The 22341-nt window shown below is 32.5% G+C and overlaps 2 protein-coding genes across 4 annotated transcripts in view; one reads left to right on the forward strand and one right to left on the reverse strand.

The window, feature by feature from the left end:
• Positions 1 to 22341, forward strand: part of LOC141449121 (uncharacterized) — a 109739-nt gene that overhangs the window by 71416 nt on the left and 15982 nt on the right. The window lies entirely within an intron of this gene.
• Positions 1 to 22341, reverse strand: part of LOC141449115 (inward rectifier potassium channel 2-like) — a 128506-nt gene that overhangs the window by 69330 nt on the left and 36835 nt on the right. The window lies entirely within an intron of this gene.

The following is a 22341-nucleotide window of genomic DNA, read 5'->3' on the forward strand; positions in this document are numbered from 1 at the left end:
TTGTAGTAAAGTGTGTTAGCTAACCACTTCTGTGGATCGGTAGTTGACGTTACTAGCAAATTTGTTACTTCGAACTTGGTAAATTCTATCTGGCAGAATTTACACACTCAAGAAACAAAAAAGCTTATAATTTTCGACTTTTCAACATTGTACTTATTCAGGATTATTTAAAGGGATTGTGGGATTTATTTCATTGTGTTACTGTAAAGCTATTAGTTAGACATGGCAGATCTCTTATTTGCATGGTTAATAAATTTGAAATTTAAATCAACTGAAGATTTGCGAGGGAATACCTGATCTTATTGACCAAAATCTGTGCTTGCATCCTACCTATTCAACAAAATTCATACAAATATGTTACTAAACCATTTGATTTCAAAGCGAAAAGTGAGAAAAAAATCAAAACAGTAGACTATATGGCAGTGACAATTATAAAGAAGTTGTAAAGGTTTGTTTATTTCTGAAAATGGGTCACTAAATTTCTGAATTTGGACGCATACTCAGCTTACCAGACTAGTCATTGGCCAATTATCAAATTCAGTTTATTTTATTAGTAAATTCTACTAATTTTTTTACAATATTAACATAGAATTTTAAAGTTATATTTGTTCATATAATGAGAGAAAAAAAAGAAGGTTATTGAGAGATGTAGAGGTGTTAAAAAGCAGTTCGCAACTAAGACTAAACCATTTCCACTAATCAGTCTCAAGAAATTCCATTACAATCTGTTAGCAGCATTACTTCAAAGGAAGTTTTTGTCGATGTCAAAGAGGAGTTGCATGTGAACAAACCTGTGTGACAGCAGTTATTCCAAACCACAATACGAAGTGGAAATGCGTGTGATAATAGCCCACTTTATTGCTGAAAACTATTTCAAAGGCTTCTTTCTACAGTTTATTTAGAGAATTACATTGTAGGTATTTTATAGCTGAGACTTCAAGATCGCTAACAAAGTTAAGTCAACCTTTGATCAAATGACTTTTAAGAGGTGATAATTCATCAAAGGTCAGCTCTCAAGTTTAATAAAGTCTTAGGGATCTTGAAAATATCTGATTACTTGAAGGAAGCAGCAATAAGTTTTATCGTAGTCAATCATTCAAACATATATTAGACTTTCTATATAATAAAAAGCCATTTCGAAAATCTTTTGAGGTGGTTACCAAATTAACAATATATCATTAATTTTAGTTTGTTGTACTTTTCGAAATCATTGCTTGATAAGTATGAGGTAAGAGATTACTGTAATTAGTACAATGGACACGCATATACGAACACGTAGATGATCTCTGGTTCAGCTGTCTCCTTTGAAATTTTTAATTTTTAGAGATTACTTCTTACAACTGTCTGACCCGTTTGCCAAAGTAGTCTGTATGTCAATGAGTGGATATTTTTGGGGCCAAAATTAAGGAAGAGGAGAGCTACGAACTTTTGAGTTTTATTTTCGACATGGATGGCAATTTAATTAAAAATGTAGAGTTCTGTGCTCTTCGTGGGAGCTGCAAGCTCAACTCTGGATTATGGACTCCTTAGATTTCAATTGAGCTAGAGGTAGAGAATAATATTCATCTGCGTGAAGTATGCAATGTAACTCAAGTGAAATCTTGTCCCTTATTAGTTCGCAAGCTTAGAAACTGTAAGCTGTCGAAGTGGACGGCTCTCTGCTCAATAGCGTGTAAGGATAAAAAGAATAAAAAAGTACATACAGAGGAGCTCATTAAATGGTGCGAGGGCACACTCCTATGTAAGATGATAGTCCAGGATATTGTGCTGCAATGCACAGAAGTGCTTGAGAAGGCAAAATTCTTTTCATCAAGAATATAGGGCTGACAACCGATACATCTAGTAGTACATGGCAGGCTAGGAATTATGAGTGTGATTGCCTGAAAAGATATAGCTGGAGGAAATCGATCAATGCCCGCAACCTCAGAAGAGTGAAACAACGCTAGAACTCTCTGTACTATGGTGATTAGGAAACCTATATCAAATTAGATGAAGATTGTCGGGATAGAAAAATTGAGTAAGTCTCTTGCAACTGGATTGTTGGTTTCCTAGTGAGTGAATGGATTAGTTCGTCAAGGAAGCATTCAGCTCTTTGTGAATTGTTAAATTGGAGATGTGGTAAAGAACAATGTTGTGAAAGAGTTTAAACTAGATAGATTGGATCATCTAGATGTTGTTGGATGTTTCGCCTAACCCCACAGTTCGATTCCGTTGTTTTCAGCACTGGAGATACTTCGTTTTTGTATTATTGGTTGATCTCCTTTTAACAGTTTTCATTACTGTCCTTAACGTCTGCTGAATTGCTAACTTTTTAGTTTCGTATTCACGAGAGACATAATCCTATCTACTATCTTAATATATTTCTTTATTCTTGACGGAAATGAGGGGAGGAAGTGCACCTAAGTGAAGTTAAATGAACCTGTAAACATTTATTTCCGTTCAGCTAAATTATTTTTAAAATTTTATCAAGAGAAAGATAAATAGAGTTTAAGCATATTGCACTATCTGCACAGTCCTTGAAGGTCTCTAGGTTGGGTGGGAGAATCAGTAGAGAATATCGTGTAAAAAAAATCGCGTCAAGGTTCCAGCTATACGCTGGCGAGGATGTGTAAAGAAGAGTAACACTTGAAATTAGCATTTCTAGTCTTATATATTCGTTACTGCTTATGCCTTTTTCAAGAACAATTCTTTTAACGAATACCGTATGCATTTGCTCCCTAAACTAAAAAACATCTGTTACAATCTAAACAGCTACAAAAGAGCCACATCACGATTTGTACACAAAAAAAAAGATTTATTATGTACCGTTAAACATTACTTTAATTGTACTAATCAGTTAAGTGTAATATTTATTAGAATACAAGTTGATGGTTGTTCAATTAATTACTTTAGACATTTTAAACTAAGTACCTGGTTATAATACTTTTGTATTTCTGCTTACTTGCTATCAAACCATCTAAATTTCATTCACAGAAAGTCGGCCCATTACCTGAAAAGAGAAATTCCAATATTTGAATACAATAATAAATGTAAAAATATTAAAACTTTCATAACGTTAATACAGAAACTGCAATTTATATGAAGTTACATTATAACACAGATGCACTTTATTAAGTGCAGTTTTGATTTTGTGTTTTTATTCATTGTTTTCTTTATTAAATATAAATGAATTTTAATAGGCTGCGTACAAGATCATACCCGTGTTAAGTTGAGCTGTTTGCATTAAATAATGAGGATTAAAAGAAAAGAATAAAAACCCGAGACGACGCCAGAGGATAATCTGCCCTATCGAAAACATTTTCACAGATTAGTAATCCCAGAGCGGTACATTACCGCCGGGAAGGTCCGTGCTTTGAGTACTGCAGACTGAAGATCTTGAGAGTGGTTGTGATGCGAAGGAATAACCTTTATTAACTGGTCTAGAATTAGGAAAGGTACTGCATTGAGATAATAGGTATAATGGTAAGATTGAACGAGAAAACTGAAGGAGAGTTAGGTTTCCATATCTGGTGTAGTAAAGAATCCCTTCTGAGACCCAGGTTCTTTACCTTAAAGCACCAACTCGAAAAAATAATATTTTATGCATGTAAAATCCTTTTTTGAGCTCATTTTCAAACGAACGGAACAGAAAGCACGTGAAAGGTCATTTTTTCAAACTGCAAAGGTAATAGCTTTTTTTAGAATCAGGTTTCTATTGAACAAACCTCCCACTGTGGTCCAAATGGAACTGAGCTCAAAGCCAGATCTTCAGTTACCTGAACTGAAATTCGAATTTAGTGGGTAAGTAACACTGTTGGTGCAACGGCCACACTTGGAGGACCTAATTGAACTTGCAACACCTCCCAGTGAGAAGGCTTGGCCATTGTTCTGTAGAAGCAGACGAACGGGGTTTGGTTGCGCTTTGTGTATTTACATTAGGCCACTAATTTTTAAGTTTAAAAAATTAATTTTGTGCAATAATTAGAATGTTTTACCATATTTACAGTTTTAATGAGTAAATTTGATTCGTCAGATATAATGAAAATAGCGAGGAATCTCGAAGTTAGATATTTTTCTTCAAATAAAGAGATTAGATTGGCTTTTTTTTTTACAAGGCGAAATAGTTATTTTCGTTTTATTTACTTGCTGTTGTATAGTTTCTCTCATTTGTTTAGATTTTTACTAAAATTTGATTAATTTGTTTAAGAAAGAAATTATTTAAAAATTGAGTAGTTACATGTATAGACAGCGCTGTTTATAACTGTTTAGTGTTAGTCGAAGTTCGTAGATAAGTATTACGATGGTAATTGCCAACAGTTATGGAAGAAGTGATGTATCAACAGAAAGGTCGGTGCAGCGCACATTCTATAAAAATACAAGTCAGTGAACTGTTGCTCGCTCGGACAAGTGGTGATACTGACTAGAATAGTAGAAAGAAGTTCTGGATGTAGCAGTTTTTGTCACACTTCCGTTTGATATTTATGGTTCTCTTGCAGAAGTAAACAGAAATTAGAAACTTAATGTTCTGTGAAATTTCTAAAATTGGTAATAAATCAAAGATTCACTATGTAGTTAAGTTGTCATTTGATACATTTACCTCGTAACAAAGTCATTTGAATGGTAAGAAAATCTCTTAAAAGTAGGAAAAGTTTATTCAGTAATGCAAAATTGTTTCTTGATCGTGGCTGACACAAATAAATCTAGGAGGCGCCACCGATTGTCAGAATCTCTGCTCTTGTCAAATCTTTGTATTGGCAGATTCGCTTCTCTTGCTCACTGAAGCAAAAGTATGTCTTCTTTGCTGCTAAGGCTACATTCCTCGGTCAACAAACCCACTATGACTTCTAGTGCTCTCGGCCATGGTAAGAAAGTGCCCGATTACTTTTTGTGTGGATCCGTTACTAAGCTTCTTTGCTTGTTTTTTAACGACTGATATTAAGCAAGTAGACAACCGGATCTGTAGCGATAGGAAGATCCTCGCCAGTTCATCCTCATTCCTCTCTTGACGTGAAGCTTCTTAAGTACTGTTTCGTTTGGAACTGAATACAATTCCTCCTTAGCCCAGCTTTGACTGATGGTCTTATTAGCGGCGTGATTATCATAAGATTTGAAAATAATTATGTTTTGGAGACTCCGTTTAGAATATATATATTTTTTTTTTAGCAGAATGAGTAACATCTATGTGATTCACATAAAAGACCATGGTGGACTTCCAAATCTTTAAAAATAAGCAACTTATTCTGCTGGTCTGCTTCTGCTTACACCTGTCCATTCCAGATGCCTAGATTCCTCTTCTTTCTTTTGTATTGTAGTTGTCACTAACCCAGACACTCTCCTGGATAAGTGGCTCTCAGAAATGGCCTTGTACTATTAACAAAACATTAACTAATATTATATAACACGCTTTGACAGAAGTTGCATAAATTTAGAGTGAATCAAGGTATACAATGTATGTAATTTCAATTCCTTGTTACCTAACATCGGCTGACAGTAAGTAAATGTCAGTAGGAGAGTAAAAAGAAAATGTAACATCATCTAAATCTAACCGCATGTTGGCACAATGAATTATTTATTTAACTTGTAGGCATAATAAATTCTGAACGCGTAATATATTTTATATAGAATAGATTTCTGCATTATCTTTAAACATCAAGAATGAAGAAGCAACATACCTTATTTGGGAACTAAATAATAAAGAAACTTTTTTGCTAAAAATCAGCAACACAAAGTACTAAAAATAGAAACTGCTTTTTATTTTAAAAGTATCTTAGTTTCTAAATGTAATTTCTTTTCCGCTTGTTCTAATTGTATTCTTCATATTCCCTTACTATTTTAGTTCTAAGAGACCATGTACAAACAGAATAGTTCAACTAAATTCCAAATCAGCGACCACAATGATGAATAAACTAACTGGAAAGCTTCTGGATTAAAATTAATTCATCAATCTATTTTAAATCTTAATAACATTTAAAGCTTTAAGTAATTTCTTATTCCAAGTATTATTTATAATCCAAGCTCTCAGAAACGGGATAAAAAAGGCCTCCTCCAAAAGGGATTTTGGGATAAAACCAACGTTGGGATTTAGATAGATACTAATTACTTATGATAACAGTTATGATGAGATAATTGATGCTTATGATAACTCCTCAATGAAATGGATTTTTGCGCTTATTTTATTCTAAACAAAAGAAGATAAATATTCTAATAGTAGTGATAATTACACTTCTTTTGGCTTCTCCAAACTCATGCCTATAGTCGGAAAACATATGAAAAAATACAAGTTTAGACACTAAATGTAACTCTCTTACGGTTAATTTTTTCTAAAATGTTTCTTGGTTCCACGTTGTACAGATTCACTTTATTAAAACTCTCATTAACGCCCACTTAATACCTTTAAAATTATCTTTCTTCATTACTTAAATTAAAATTATTTAGTACTAATAGAACAAATTTGAAGGACACCGTCTTCAATATAATCGCCAAAAAAAAAAAACTGTAAAATTTCGACCTAGAAAACATAAAATCCGAAACGCCCAAACGGGTCTACAACCCTTTTCTGGCTAATTAAGCAAATAATACAAGAAACTTGCTCTCTTAGATATGAAGTAATTGCTGGAAGAGAAAAGATTGCCAGGCATCAAATTAAGAGCTAAAGAAAAGTAAATTTATTAGCGAAGAGGAATCTTCAAGTTAACTATAAATAACATACATGTTTATTGGGTGCTTTTCGTTTCAATTATAGATTACATTTAATTGATTGATTCAAAGACAAATGATACTGTTATTCATTATTTTGTTCTATCTATGCCTTTTCAACGGTTGATTGAACTAAAAATAATGTCCATCGACTGTAGTGTGAAACAACATTCTAATAAAGTCGGCAGAGAGCCGTCACCCTCTAAATAGCGTCTATTGATACCAATCCGAGGAATCTGTTGGCTACAAAATCGTTACAATGACGTCAAGCGACACTTCGCTGGGCCTAATTTTATATTATGGAGCAGTGCACTGTGAAGTTTACTACCTTCCAGCGTTGAATCTGACAGTACTTCTTCAAATAATCATAAAATTATTTAATTTAAGAATTATTGCCCCTCAACGGCCTGTCAGACAGGTAGATAAACAGAAAAATTCTGCATTTATACGAAGAATATATATTACTTTAGGATTATGTAAATAATCAGATCTATAGTGCCGCATCCGAACAATGAACGGTTTTATCAGAAATTAAACTGTTGTCTAGAATTTCTTATTTGAAGAAATTACAATTATTCTAGAATAATTTAACATCATAATTTGATATCAGTAAACAATGACGAATATTTTAAACTGAAAGTTACTGCATTATTACAGATGATTTTGTGAACTACTATTTAATTATTCTATTTTAAATGTTCCCACATTTAAGAAAATAAGTAAATTAGGGCTCAAATCTCTGAGTTTTAATTCCTTTCTTATTCGTTATAACTATTAATTCTTTTGCATCATTTTCTACGTTCATTATCGCCTAAATTGGTATTTCAAGGCAGGTGCCCTAAGGCATAAGGCCTGGGCCATAGGTGTGTCTGATAGATAACTAAGCACGTCTAATAAAGTTCAGAATATATAAAAAAAAATTGTCATTTAAATTATAATAATTGAATGATAATAAGTTCAAAATAAGAATTTGAAGCTTTTGCTTATTTGAATTTCTTAAATTTAATTTTCTGCAGAAATAAGAAGCGCGAATGAACAAAGATAATAGCAACTTTTTTTAAAAAAAATTAACAATTGAAAGTTAGTAAAAATCAAGAATTATGTTGAGCGTTTCAGATTAGATACTGTTCTCTCGTTTATGGTAAGGGTTTTCTTTAGTGAATGAGAGATAACTCTTGATTTACCATAAGAATATTTCAGAACTAGAAGCGGCCAAAAGTGGGTGAAAGATTCCAGATCTAAATTAATGAGAGCTTGTCAGAAACCAACAGTATTTGTAGAAATAACAAATTGTGATGCGTATTTACTTTGCAAAAGTAGAGACAGATGTTTTTTAATTGAAAACACATTGCAGAAAATCGACAATAAAGAACTCCGAATGGGGCATACACAATATAAACTAACAAAGAGTAAGTTGCTAATCATATCTATGATTATTATTCTTTCGTTGAGGTCTTGGCTTTTATTAAATGCGGTATTTGAGAAATTCGAAGCCTTCTTTTCCCTTAATCGATCAGTAACTCATCTTAAAGCCTCCTTAGAAAAATAAGCTTTATTTCTGGGCTGGTTGTATAGGATTCACTCAAAATGTTTTAAAATGTTTAGATTAAAAAATAATTGAAACTGTTGCCCTCTAAACTGATTTTTATAGACAAATACATAAATAAAAGGACTTTTGTAAACATGAAACTGTTTTATTTCAGGGTCTCGCACATTAAGGTAAAATGTAAGTAATAATTTGTGAATATAATTAGAAATACTTTTTTTTTAGACATCTAACCATTCATTCTGTCCATCTTTCTTTTTTTTAAGAACAAAAATAAAATAAATGAACTTACTATTTCTGTACAGTGCAAGTTAATTTCCTTTCCTATTTTTAATAACTAGGAGTTCTATTTTTAATGTTATCACATATCTGATTCATTGAACATTGCAATAACCTTGTAAATTCGTACTAGTTGAGATTGCCTATTAGACTTATTTGGAAAACTTAGACTTTCTTGTTTTGTAAGGCAGATATTTTTGCAGTCTTGCAAGAAATTAGCTGAGGCAGCATTTTTTTTCCATCTTCAGTGTTATTTGCGTTAATTGCACACAAGCGACACCAAAAATCTGTTTGAATTCTCATTAACTTTCTTACTTCAATTATTATTTATTACAATTCTAATTTAAAATTTTTTATAAAACTAAACGTGAAAGTGTAAATCATATAAAAAGAAGTGGTGGGTTTTTTTCTGTTATAAAATTATGAATGATTTAGCATTGGAATGTAGCAAGTGTGCTAATTTCCCTGATTTACAACTTCTACGGTAATCTGACTAACATACGGAATTATCCAAAACCCCACAGCTTTTATGGACTAAAACCCACATAGGCATTAGGATAGTATTGTGATCTTTTGAGTTCTAAAGGCAATTTGGAACGTTGTTTAACCCGCCTGTAAAGAAGTTTCACACGATTTGTCTTTACTTGTCCTTTAAGTTTTGTCGTTTGTCTATGAAAGCCGAAGATAGCGCTCCAGATTTGTGCAAGGAAGAGGATTGTTGTTCAAGATAACAGGAGGTCAGGAAACCCTCCAGAGAGTAAATTGCGGCTTGCTGGCAATTTTGTGGGTTTAATTTAATTCGCTACTTCTTTGTTCAAGATTCTATAATCTATAAACTCGTTTTTAGAGTGTGTATTACTTGTAGCTGTGTCATCTGCATATTTCTACTGAGTAGGGTATACGATAGGTATGTCTGAAGAGAAGTTTATTCGTCAGCGGCAATTCCGCCCTTACTGATGGCAAAGAAGAGTGCATGTTGAGCAAGTTCTTGAAAAAATCTTTCTGAAAGACAAGATAGCAGATTGAGAAAGTATGTTTAACAAAGACTCTTTATTTCGAACAATGATCCAGGATGCTAAACATGATCGAAGGCAGCCGAACAGTAATGCTCTCTCTCCAGTACTGAAGCAGTAGTCATCAACAAACCGGTGGCATTATCTATTCTATTAAATCAATATTTTCATTATTGTTTGATATTAAGTTGACGGGTGACTGAAATTACACCGTACTAGCAATTTAGAAGTAAACCGAAAACATGGCCTTGTTGATTTCACAAAAATAAATTCTCTTCACTGTTGCAAATGCAAGGAGTGTAGATTTGTAAACATTATAAAAAGCATTAAGAACAAGACGTTTTTAGATTAACGGTTTAAAAAGCAATAATTTGTAAAATGTTTTCCAAAAATTGTCTATATTTTATGGGAAATCCTCCCTAGTTTATTAATGACCGAAATTATTTGTCGGTAACTTGCACTTATCGTATATTCCTCCCATAAAATCAATTTAAGTTATAAGTTTTAGCGAGTTTCCTTGAAAAAAATTATATTTTTCCTCCTAATGATCCGAGAAATGAATAATAAATTTAACTTAAGTTAAAAGCACCTAAGGATGAGAATCAATGCTAAGAAAAGACCACCGTGCAAAGCTGTCTGGTATCATGCACCTGTGGGTATCTTTTCTCAACTATATTTACACATCACCAACTAACGTCATATAGAATAGTGGGAGATATGGTTGTTCCGGTGACGTCACAGCTAATCCTTTACCAGGAAGTCTATACTGATCTCCTGTTTTTACAGCTTTTAGTATCTGAGAGATGTCGTATATTGTTACGATTTATTGTTTTTTTACTTAAATACAATTTTTAAAACTCCTCAATATAATGATTAGGCACCTCAACATTGGCGCCCTCTCAGCCTTTTGCAGTGCATTGCCACGTCCAGAAAGTGTTCACTCGTTCTTGTCAATGCTGTTCTTCACCGGATAGTGAGCAGAAAGATGCTTCTAGGAGAAGAAAATTAAGGGCATAGTGGACTCCAAGCCAAGTTATTATCTTATTGCTTTACTATTCATCAAGGAAGTAGTGCGCATCTCTAAACTTTCTAAAGCCACTCTGGGTCTAATTGGAAACTATGTTCCTTGAGGTTCTAGAGTTTGTGTGATAGTTGTTAGACCAAAATGGTTGCACCCACTATTTCTGCACGTCAAGTGTGATAAATATTCTAGCATGTATTAATATACATATATTGGTTTTAGTGACCGTAAAATATTATATTTAAGGATTCATATTGGCGAGGAATCGGTCCAAATAGAAACAACAACTCGTCTTTTTGCCAACGTTTCGACAAATATATTGCCTTCTTCAGGGCGTGGCTAAGTGGGTTGTTTGAGTTATAGAAAACGCAAAAAGACAAGTTGTTGTTTTCATTTGGACCGACTCCTCGCCAATTTGAATTCTTAATTCTAGCATGTGTTAAGCGTGGACAGTTGTTAGAGGCGCTAATAACTGACCACTAGCAATAATTCAATGTTTATCCATTTATCCATGTGTATCCAAAGTTATCCATCTAGCACAAGTTTCTGTACATATGATCCAAATATCTCCCTTAATAATTGTTAAAAGATAGCATTTCACTTTTCTTCTTTGATTTAACACAAACAATAAAATTATAAAAGTATTAACCCTACTATAATTTCCACAGTAATATACGAGGCAATTTGCTATATGTCCAGCGATATTTATAACTAAATTTCACGAATAATAAATTCAGGTAGAATTTTATTTAATAGAAGCGTAGTTAAAAAGTAATCAATGATTTGTTATAGATTAAATTCGTACTAAAAAATGTCTGCATAGTCAAATTGATTTTGCTTAGTACTGATTGGCACTAAAGTAAATTAAATGTTTTGTTAAATAATAATTAGAACATAAGGATATTTTAAATCACATATAATTTGACTTAATTGTAATAAATAATCAGATTACTACTCAGATTACAGATAATTTATAGCAAGCTCGAGCTACCCTGATATTACTGGCACAGTGGTTGGTGGTAAGAAAGATGTCTGCGACACGTGTTATACGAGATACTTGCGAGGTATTAGTTTGCTATCTTAATTTTAGCGTTATTGACGTCTCAGCCTCACTAGGCTTCTATAAACTGAAGGCCACTCTTCAGCTAAAGTACGTTCTGAAAAAAAAGGAGAATTTCTATTTAACAAGGGTTGCTTATTAAAAAACTTCACTTGCAGCTAAAATAAACAGTAAAGATGCCAGGAATCAATAATCAATTTCATTTATAAGTGCTTTCCTATATTGCAGCGCGACTTTTAAATTATTAAGCTTTGCCAGTTGACTTTATTTAAAATAATGAAAGCTTCATCTAAAGACAGGGTTTTCTTTTTTTGATAGTGTTCTCTGTAAGGTGCCAATCTGGTTAAACCCTAATAAAATGGACAATATTTTCAATCTCTTTTAGGTTACCTTTTAAGATACAATTCTAAGAGCACTCTGGGTCAAACGGATTGTAGTTTAAATTGAGTGATTCAGACCTTGCTCTTAAAATCAGTTATGCATCTTAAAACTTGTTACTGTAAGAATAATTACATTTACCAAACTCGATCTTCGGGTGAACAATATAGTGTTGTGCGTGTCTCGCTCTAGATATGGCATTCCTTTGCTTCTCTAAACTTATAAGCTATAAAAGTTGTGCCAAATTACCTGTCCAAGTAGCTGGCTTTTCTATTTGAAATAACGGCACTTGTGATTGAAAACATAGATATTCCCATTCTCGATACTATAACATTTTAGGAAATAAAATTTTATTAACAATCCTAATTTGGGTAATCTTTTATCATACATTTTAATTACTTTCAAAATATAATTGACATGCAACTTTAATGTGTATAAAGTCTGTTTCTAACTATCTGTATAATTTGCCGTATTTTTCGGCAATTTAAATAATGTTTTCACAAAAGGTGAGTCCTAATGGGTTCGAAACATCTGTATGAATGTTTTGAGTCGAAGATTAAGAAGATACGTGGGTGGATCAAATATGAACCGGACTTTTGCTTTAGAACATTTATTGGTACAGTAAATACAATTTTGAATACACCTTATTTTTCTAAATAATCTCCTTTTTTATTTACACATTTTCCCCATCGAATCGGACGTTTTTTAATTCCGTCATCAAAGAATGAATCTGGTCGTGTCAGTAGCCAATTGCGCACGAACGTTTCTACACCATCGTCGACATCAAAGTGATGACCTCCCAGGGGTGTAATGATGCACCCACGTCTCATCACAGGAGACAATGTGACCTCAAGAAAGCATCTCCCTCTGTTCGATATCGTGTCAAAAATCTTTCACAGACTGCAAGACGGTTTGCTTTCTGCTCTTCGTGAAGAGGCGAGGAACCCACCTTAACGACACTTTTCGGTGACCCAAATCATCGGGAATGATTGATTGGGCACTCCCTACACGATATTCCAACGTGTGCAGCAATTTCCCATATTGTAAGGCTGGCGGTCTCCTTCAATCATCTCACGGATCGCAAGAATATTCGCGTCTCACTGATGTTTCTTCGAGGTCGGCGTGCAAGGGTCTCATTTTGCACTGACTCTCGGCCATCGGAAATTTTTTGTGCCAGTCGTAGACTTGGCTCCCTTGAAAACGTTTTTCCAGCGAACTGTACAGTTAGTCGACGCAAAATTTCGGCAGGTTTTACGCCCTTCCGGGATAGGAATTTAATAATAATGCGTTGCTCAACAGATATGGGTACCTCTTATTTAGACATGGTGCTACTAACAGCCAAACTGCTCTGGCGAGCCGGACCAAGTTACTCACCTCCACTTCACATAGTCAACCAACATATATTATGACGTCACGTTACTCACTTCACCTTGGGAGCGTCAATAAGAAAAGTCCGGTTAATATTTGATTCACCCTCGTAGTAAAATTTGAAAGGCAAACTATACGGGGATACCAGTTAGAAGTGAATTAAATCTTAATTCCGCACCAGTGACACAAGTAACAGCATTAGTAAAGTTTTGGTATAAAGTATCAATCTTAAACATGCTAACTAGACAATGAAGGTAATCAGTCACTTTCTCGCGATATTCTAAACGCGCTGATTGAAAATTGCTACTCAATAACATCTAAGAATTACATCCTCCATAGTTGTCAAAATGTTCTATTAATCGTTCGCTAATTATTTAATAATTTCATTCGGCTTTTACAAGCATCCTAAAATAAAAATTTAATCATTAATAAATCATCAGTGTATCCGGAGTGTGTCAAAAATCTGTTATTTCTCAACAAATTTCACTGGTCAGACTTTTGCGATACATTTTTGAATGTTTGAATAAGTTTTTTCGTAATTTAATTTAGAATTGTTCTCTATATATTCAATTCATTCTTTTATAAATATTTTTTATTATTCTACTTTAACGGATTAGAATTCGTAGATGAAAAATCGCAACATTTAAAGATGTCTACGTTCTTTGCGACCAATTACCACAATTCTGCGATTCGTATCAATATATCAATATATTTGGCATAACTCTTCTTACATATCAGTTTAGTGGTGCTCTGTATGCCTTTCATACTATGATCCCAATAAATTTTGCCACATATGAACATGATTTATTTTTAAAACGGAAATAATATTTCACACTAACTGAGTGGGATTATAAATCGCTTTCTTTTGATATTTGTGGAGATGTTATATTACCATAAAGAATACCTTGACTTTAAAATCTAGTTTGAATTCAACGAAATATTTGGATATTTTTATTTATTTGCCTAAATGTATATTTAAAACCTTGCACATTTATGGAACATGATTCAATTTACCGTTTTTTAAAATTCAATTATTGGGCAAATTTCTAAGCACGTAGTTGTTTCAGTTGTTCATTTTGGAGTTTTTTTTTTTAACTTCCTTAAACTGAACAAAATTTAAACTGTTCTTCTTAGGAGTGTGGTTTGCTGAACTGCAGAAATCGCGCTATTTTCTCATGCTGCTACTAATTATAAGGTTATAATTGAGAAAGAACCTTCTAACTCGCTAATGTTTTAAACTATAGCTAAAAATTTCAGGCGCCACGGTAGCCGAGCGGTTAGAGGCGAGACCTGCGAAGATAATATGTATTGTGGTACTGGGTTCGATTCCCGGTCTTTAGGCCTTGGATTTTATTTAATGGTTAATAAAAGAAATTTACAGTAAAGTATGTTTGCTAGTCGCCTCCGTCCACGACACCTAATTGGTAGTTGGACGTTAAGCCCCGCCTGAAAAAATAGGCGATTACTTTACTTTACTTTTAATTTTTTTTACTATAGCTAAAAATTTAAATTATAACTTTCACGTATTCTCTCCAAGTTTTACTCCCAAATTTTCTTCAAACTCCAAACTTGTGAGAGATCACTAGCCATCTCCGGACATTGAGCTGTAAGAGACCCTTGAAAACGAAACATCTAAGGAGTGGCAATATTGAAAATAGAAATATTGTAATCAAGCAAACTAAGTATGAAATTTAAAATTAATAAATTGATTTTATTTTCTTTGCGGATATTTTCATGTTCTATTTTGAATAGAAAAAAAAGTCTACAAAATAAGTTAAATATTTCGTTAGCTAGTTTTACCAAAGTGGAGCATATAATATCATTACGCTAGTTCTATTTTTGCTTTGTGGTAGCTAACCAACGGAAATATCAGACGCTTTGGAGTCCACGAACCTTTAACATACATCTGCTGGGGAAATCCAAAACTGTGAATATTTATCTGGATCATTTACCGGCAGAAGGTATTAGTTTTTTTTTTTTTGCTTCCTTTTTAAATTAATCATTTTCAATGATTTCCTCGAAATAACTGTAAATCATTTAAAATCATTTGTGCGAATTAACATTAGAGAATATTCTAGTCAATAATCGAATCCGCGCCACCGTTAATCCCAAAGAAATAATTTCTAACGTTCTTTTACATTGTAATATGTAAGTTTGGTGTGTTTTCTGCACTGTTTATGGACTAACATTTTACAAATGAGTAAATAAGAGGCCGTGCGAGTTGAATCTAACAAAATGGCATAAGCCATAAGCAATGACAAGTAGGCAGTGACAAAGATGTTGAATCCTTATATTATAAGGAGTGGCAATAAGATTAATAAGGCAATTTGATTTAAAAATGCTTTAAATTTTCCAATCTATGATGGGAGCAAATTGAGGATAGTTCTTACGTAAAAAGTACAAAATCAGCAAGTTTTTTCCATCAAATAGCTTTAAATCATCAACCGCACCGCAATCAGTTCTATTACAAGTACGGTTGAGTAAAACACCTTTATTTGGAATAAAAAGTTGATTGTTGTCTCTTCAAGAAGAAGGGTAAATATGTGCGGTCTGTTGGCGGAGGTTGCCTTGAAATTTTATGAACCGTTAGTTTATTATACAGTACTAATGACTAGCATTTTTTTAAAAACCTGCATTTATTGTATATTGTTTGTTTTTCTTCTTGAGTGATTTATTTCTTCAACATTTTAAATTTAAATAACAAAACTCTGTTTGTAAACGTCAAAAGTTAACAGTTGAAGAGGATAAATCCTGTACATCCTAGAATTTGTTGTGACTTACTGCTTAAAATTGACTTGCAAGTGAGGCTCATTTATTACACTTGAGCGCTTAAATATACACGCAACTTCCTTTTCAGCTTCTAGATAAAGCTTCCGGTATCACATTCAGCCTAAGTAAGGATCCCTATTTGTTTTTCAGAACACAAATAATATTATACACCGTATTATCACAATTTAAGCCTTCATCCTCCATGCTAAAAGTGAGCACTCAGGGACGCCACATGAAGATACTTTCTTAAAATTAATATTTTAAAATGATTTCGACAGAATCATTGACATCTAAAATTTCCAAATTCGCTGTTAAATGTTACAACTCCATTTTACTCTTTTTTTGAAAACTGAACGTTCTATTTCAATGTCATTGCAAAAATCTAAACAGAATTTAATAGACAATTTTTTGCATATTTGTTGTTTTTTTCTGCAAAAATTATTTGAGCGAATTCCCTTGAAACGAAAAGGCAACATTCTTAAAATAGGCGAAAAGTGCTTAAGTTGAAAAAGTGCATCACTCAAAAATTAAATGAATAAAAAAGAACCAAAAAATTAATACCAGATTTTACTTTAAAAGATCTTTAATTTCAAAGAATTTACTAATGAAAATGTTGGGTACACTTTTTTTTTCAAAAAAAGTTCAAATGTTAAAAATACATTTTTCTAAATTTATTTATTCAAATAATACTAAGCAAAATGAGATTTAGGGTTTTATTTATTTTTTGTATCTAGCTTGAAGCGCAATGATTAATGTTCCATTATGGCTTCAACTAATAACTTTCTTCAAAATCACGATGTATTTATTACTACACGTATACATAAAAAATCAATTACCTAAATAAGCTTCAAGTTCTTTTTCATATAGACATTTATTTCCATTTACATTTTGATGAGATTTAATTTCAACACTGGAAATTCATAAGTATTTTAGGAGATTTATTGTTAGTAGTACATAAAAATTCCATGTTATCTGTGACCATAAAAATGAACGCAATATAACTTTATGAGAAACTGTTCAGATAATAGGTTTTCAATGCATTTTTGGTAATTTATTGTGTATATTTACCACTATTCATTGTAAATGGACTTCAGTCCTAAATTTAAATGAATAAATTTCAACGAAAGAGACAATTTTTCAGCCTTTGAAATCAATGAAATGGCTTACTGCTTTCTTTACAAATTACTCCCTCAGTGTTTATTTGAAATAATTTCTTTCATTTTTTTTTGTTACGTACTTTCAATCGTAATTTTGTATTTTACCAAATTCAGACGCATTTCACAAAGTCAATGTCAAAATGAAGTATTTTTAGGTTTATACATTCACTGTACAGGGAAGTTTAGTTTTTATTGGATACAGTGAACAAAGAGATATGTTTAGTGATACAAATCTGGACCACCAGTATTCAACTGAAAAGAGTAAAAACAAAAACAGAAAATCCATTGACATTTCTGCTCCTTCCATTCAAATGTACGGCTAAGAACAGAAATCATTAGACCGTTAAATCTTTTCTTAAAAGATCAGCTTTTATAATTATGTAGCCTGTATTCAATGAATTACGAGTAATAAACTTTGTTTAACCAAGATTATAAATGGGAATGCTGTCACATATCATTTATGTTTGTATGTTTTCATACACCGATATGTACGACATAAAACACGCGATACTTAAGTGGTTGTATTGAATACATCATATTCTCTGTTAAATGTAAGTAAAAATGTATTGTCACTTCCCAATTTAATAAACAGAAAGTACCTAAAGCTTATATTACTAATATCTTATTTTTTAAGATGCAATTACGAAATGTGTGTACGGGATATGTGAAATATATTGTTTGCAGAGAGGTACAACTCTTTGTAAAAGAAAAAAAAGGGGTTAGTTTAAGAGCAGTGGAGATGATGGTCAGGTACATTGTTGCAGAAATATCCGAACTGCTAAGTGTCCGCTCAAAAAAATATCTTCAAGAAAAGAACTCTATTATGTTACGTCCATGTGAGTCGTAGTTGGTAGATAAAGTAAGAAAAGTACCTGAAAAAACCCACCATTTGATCTCCGTTTCACAGTCAGCTAGTGCGAGACGGGAACATAGTTTGAAGTTAAGTTACATATGAAAGTAAAGAAGGTTTCTTCAAAATTTTACCCTTCATTTCACATTCTTTTCCTTTAAAACAATTCAATTAGATGATCCCAATAAAAGATATCCGGTTTGGGGTAAGATATACCTTACATTCTAAATGAAACTGCATCATAAATTTTAAAAAAGTGCTTTCTTTTTTAGGATGGACTGTAACACAAACTTTGGTACAACTATTTTTTAATTTAGTACACCTTTTTTAATTTTTTTAGAATGTAACATATAGCTCTGTGCTGGCAAGTCTTTAAAAAAGTCTATATAAATAACGCGAGGCCACTTAAGACACTGAGAGATAGTAAAGTGAAAACTAATTCTACAATTTAAGGTAAAAAATAAAGAAGATAATATAATATCCTGATAATAATTAAAGATAAACGGTCAGACTTTTAAGATAAAGGATTATGTTTAAATGATAAAGACCCATAAAATTGTGTGTGTTCTTAAAAAAAAAAGAAATCTCAAAATGAGGATGGCCCATTAACAAAACCAAGAATATGGTAGTGGCGTAAATAATCTGTCAAGATATCACTATCTTGAACTAAGTGTTATTATTACTCATTAAAAAACGAAGAGAGAGAAGCCCCTTAAAGTTTGATCAGAAAGAACCCTATAAAAGAGAAAATGATGGAAGTATTCAGGCCAGAAGAGTAGTGACTGGATCTTCTACCACCTACAAGTTAACTCCCTAAAGTTTATATCACTTTATAAATCCCTATGACGTAGGTATGTGGTTAATGCCCGTCTCTAGGTCACTGTAACAGATATAGGACTTAACTTTTAAGGATAGAATGGTCAACACTCTAAGTATATTGACCAGTTTGTCAACAAATATCAACCAATTAACCCTATAATAGAATAATTGAGAATCGATATTGTTTCAGAAGAGTAAACAAAATTATATGTTACCAGATAAATCAATGTGTACAAAAAAATTAAGTTAAATTAAAAAAAATAATCCAATACCTAAATAGTTCAAAGCATTAATCAATCTGAAGTCAATTATTTGTAGCGCCATTATTAGTGTGACTATTTTAATAATTCGCACATAAATAATTTTGTAATTTCGTTATGTGCTAGATGATAGGCCACCCATTAGGCGTTTTTACATAATTTAGTTGATGTAGACCATAAACCGAGCTCTAAGTTACTAGATGATAGGCTATTTAGGGAATTTGAATTTCTTTTATGCTTAGATTCGGTGCATTCCGAATACATGGTCAGTGATTAATTTGATATAAAAATCTCAATTAACGTGGATAAACAAAAAGCATAATTTTATGCACAAACAACCAATGTACATAAACACAATCATCATGAAAATTTAAATGATGTTAAACGTTAGAAAATGTCTAATAATCAATGTTATCGTGTTCACCGCAAGAAAGCAGGCCAATTCACTTTCATATGCCTACATATTAATGAAAACATTGCAATTACAATTTTAAGGTGTAAAGATGTCTACTTAAATTATGTTTTTGGAACTAGCTAAATCATGCTCAATAATGCGGTTAATTGCTTTTGCAAACTGAGTGTATCGGGCCAATTTTGAAATATTTTTAAACTGTTTCCTACTTTAAATAATAATTTTAGAGCACTGTTAATCTTTTTTTGAGTGACTCATACTTTAATCTAAGGGCAATATCTCGTTTAATAATTTTAGCAGAAGGGGCACACACATGCATGATTGCAATGCGTTCACTATCTAGTAGTTAGAAAAATAAACTGTATTCAAAGCGGCCTGCAGCTCTTAACACCAAACTGTAGCTTCACTATTGCGTACACAGCAGTTCAGGTTGAGTAGATTGCCCATAGATTGGGACTTACTTATACTCAACTGGCCATGCAGCTATGTATGGATTAGATTCTATTAGACGTTCAGCTGTTACACACTAGTTTTGTTTCTTCAATTCCTGACTAATGATCCGGTCAGTTTCAGTGTTTCTAGAGCTCTTGCAATTTACGGAACAACTGGTTTTCATTTTCATTTTCTATTCCAATTTTATCTTATATATGTACACAAACACCACTCTGACATCTACTGGTTCTGGTAAATATTACATAAAACAGTTTGTCATTCGGATGATGTGATCATGAAAATAAGCAGGTTGTAAACTTATTGTTGAAAGGGCTGCATCTCAACTGGTAAGCCTGTTCATTCCACTGAGATAATTTTACGGTTTTCCAATTCTTCTTTGTTTCATATTAGGACTGCTACTTTTGTATATACGGATCCAGAAAAAAAGAAAAATTTTAAAAATCTTCCTTAGTGTTACTAGAATTTGTTAATTTTCTCCCTGTAACTTTCTATTTTTGTACTACGGTTAGATAATACATAGTAGATGGGCTAGTTTTGGAAGTAGAGATTTAGGAAAAAGGGAAAAATAGAAAATCTTTATTAGTTTTACTAGGAATTCCATATTTTCTCCTTGTAACATTCTTCTTCTGCGGCATGGAGGGTAATACACTTTTCGAAGGCTTGTTTAATATGTAGAGGTTCAAAAAAGAAAAAGTAAAAAAAGAAGAATCAGAAAAAATGGAATATCTTCTCTAGAATTATTTGGAATTTCATATTTTCTCCTTCTAACATTCATCTTTTTTACCAGGATTGGATAATTCACCTTATATCGGCTTATTTTGGATGTAGTGATTCAGAAAAATTATCTTGTCAAGGCTAGATTATAGACATTAGTGCGACTACTTTTGGATGTAGAGGTTCAGCTAATAGGGTTAAAAATCGGAAATCTTTTATAATTTTTCTGTGAAATTCTTATTTTCTTTTTCTGATCTTCTATTTCTAAATCTCGGTTTGATAATACACTTTACATAGGCTTGTTTTGGATGTAGGGATTCAGAAAAGGAAAAAATGGAAAATCATTACTAGTTTTACTTAAATTTCTTATTTTCTCTATCTAATTTTCTTTTTTTATGATTGGGCTAGAAAATACAATTTAGTTCGGCTAGATTTGGAAGTTGAGGATTACAAAAAAAAGAACAATTGGAAAACCTTCATTAGTTTTACTAAAAATTCATTAGTACGAAAATTCTTGAATTCTTTCTTATTTGCCAGCCTTCAATTTTTCTTCCATATAGATTTTAAAACCAGTTCTAAGTTTCACTGATGAAAATTTGTTTCTTTTGAAGTGGTAAATTTGATCGGAAACTACTCCTTTAGTCTAGTTTTGTGATGTCGGACATCATTGTTACATTTAGGGCATTAAATTAATTTGAATGAGTGATTAGATTCCATGGGAGGCCAGAGATTAGCCACTGCGACATAAAACAATCTTACGCCGTATGATTATTTGGAATCTGGAAATGATTTTTCTAATAAAGCTTGAAGGTATGAATTTGTCTTCTCCGAAGAGCTTGTATAAAATGCATCATATTGATACAACATGCCGTTTCTAAGTTTTCCTTGCAGTCAATCAATGTTAGGTCTATGAAGTGTTTTTGCTCAGACTATGATTTGAATGCCAAGATGCCTACAGTTATTCCAATGGCTTCTTGTCCTTCTTGTAATAGGTCCCTGCTAAGGCACTTGGTTGGTAAATGAAGAACTTTGCCTTTGGACTAGTATAACCGCCAACCATTCCCCGGGATTATTGTTGTACCCAGTAGGTAAACAGGCTTCAGAGAATTTATTTTCCTGGGCCGCAAAAAGGTTGATATCCCTTGAGGAGGGTCAGAGGACTGTAGATTTATTTCATTATATTATTTTCCCGTGATCAATTAATAAAGGAGTAGAAATATTTACACGCGATCATTATCTTTTTAAACAAATAATTGACTATATGAACTATATCTTTTCTTCCGAATAAAATCATTAAATTAGAGGTCTGTTTCAAGGTACATGTAACAGATAAAGAAGTTATGTAACTTTATCAAGAAGGATCAAGGCTGTCTGAACAATATCTAGGTCAAACAAATGAATATCTTAAAGTTTAGAAGGTAGAAGATGATTTAGAAATGACGACATTAGTTTGGATTTTATCACAACAAAATATTTTACAAATTAGTTGTTTAAGATTAATTTTGGGACCAACTTGAACTGATTGGGATAGCAAGAAGAAAGATAGAGATACCTTTATTGCTTTCTC

This window comes from Rhodnius prolixus, unplaced genomic scaffold (genome assembly GCF_049639745.1).
Source record: "Rhodnius prolixus isolate KJV_2025 unplaced genomic scaffold, Rpr scaffold_2, whole genome shotgun sequence".
Lineage (NCBI taxonomy): Eukaryota > Metazoa > Arthropoda > Insecta > Hemiptera > Reduviidae > Rhodnius > Rhodnius prolixus.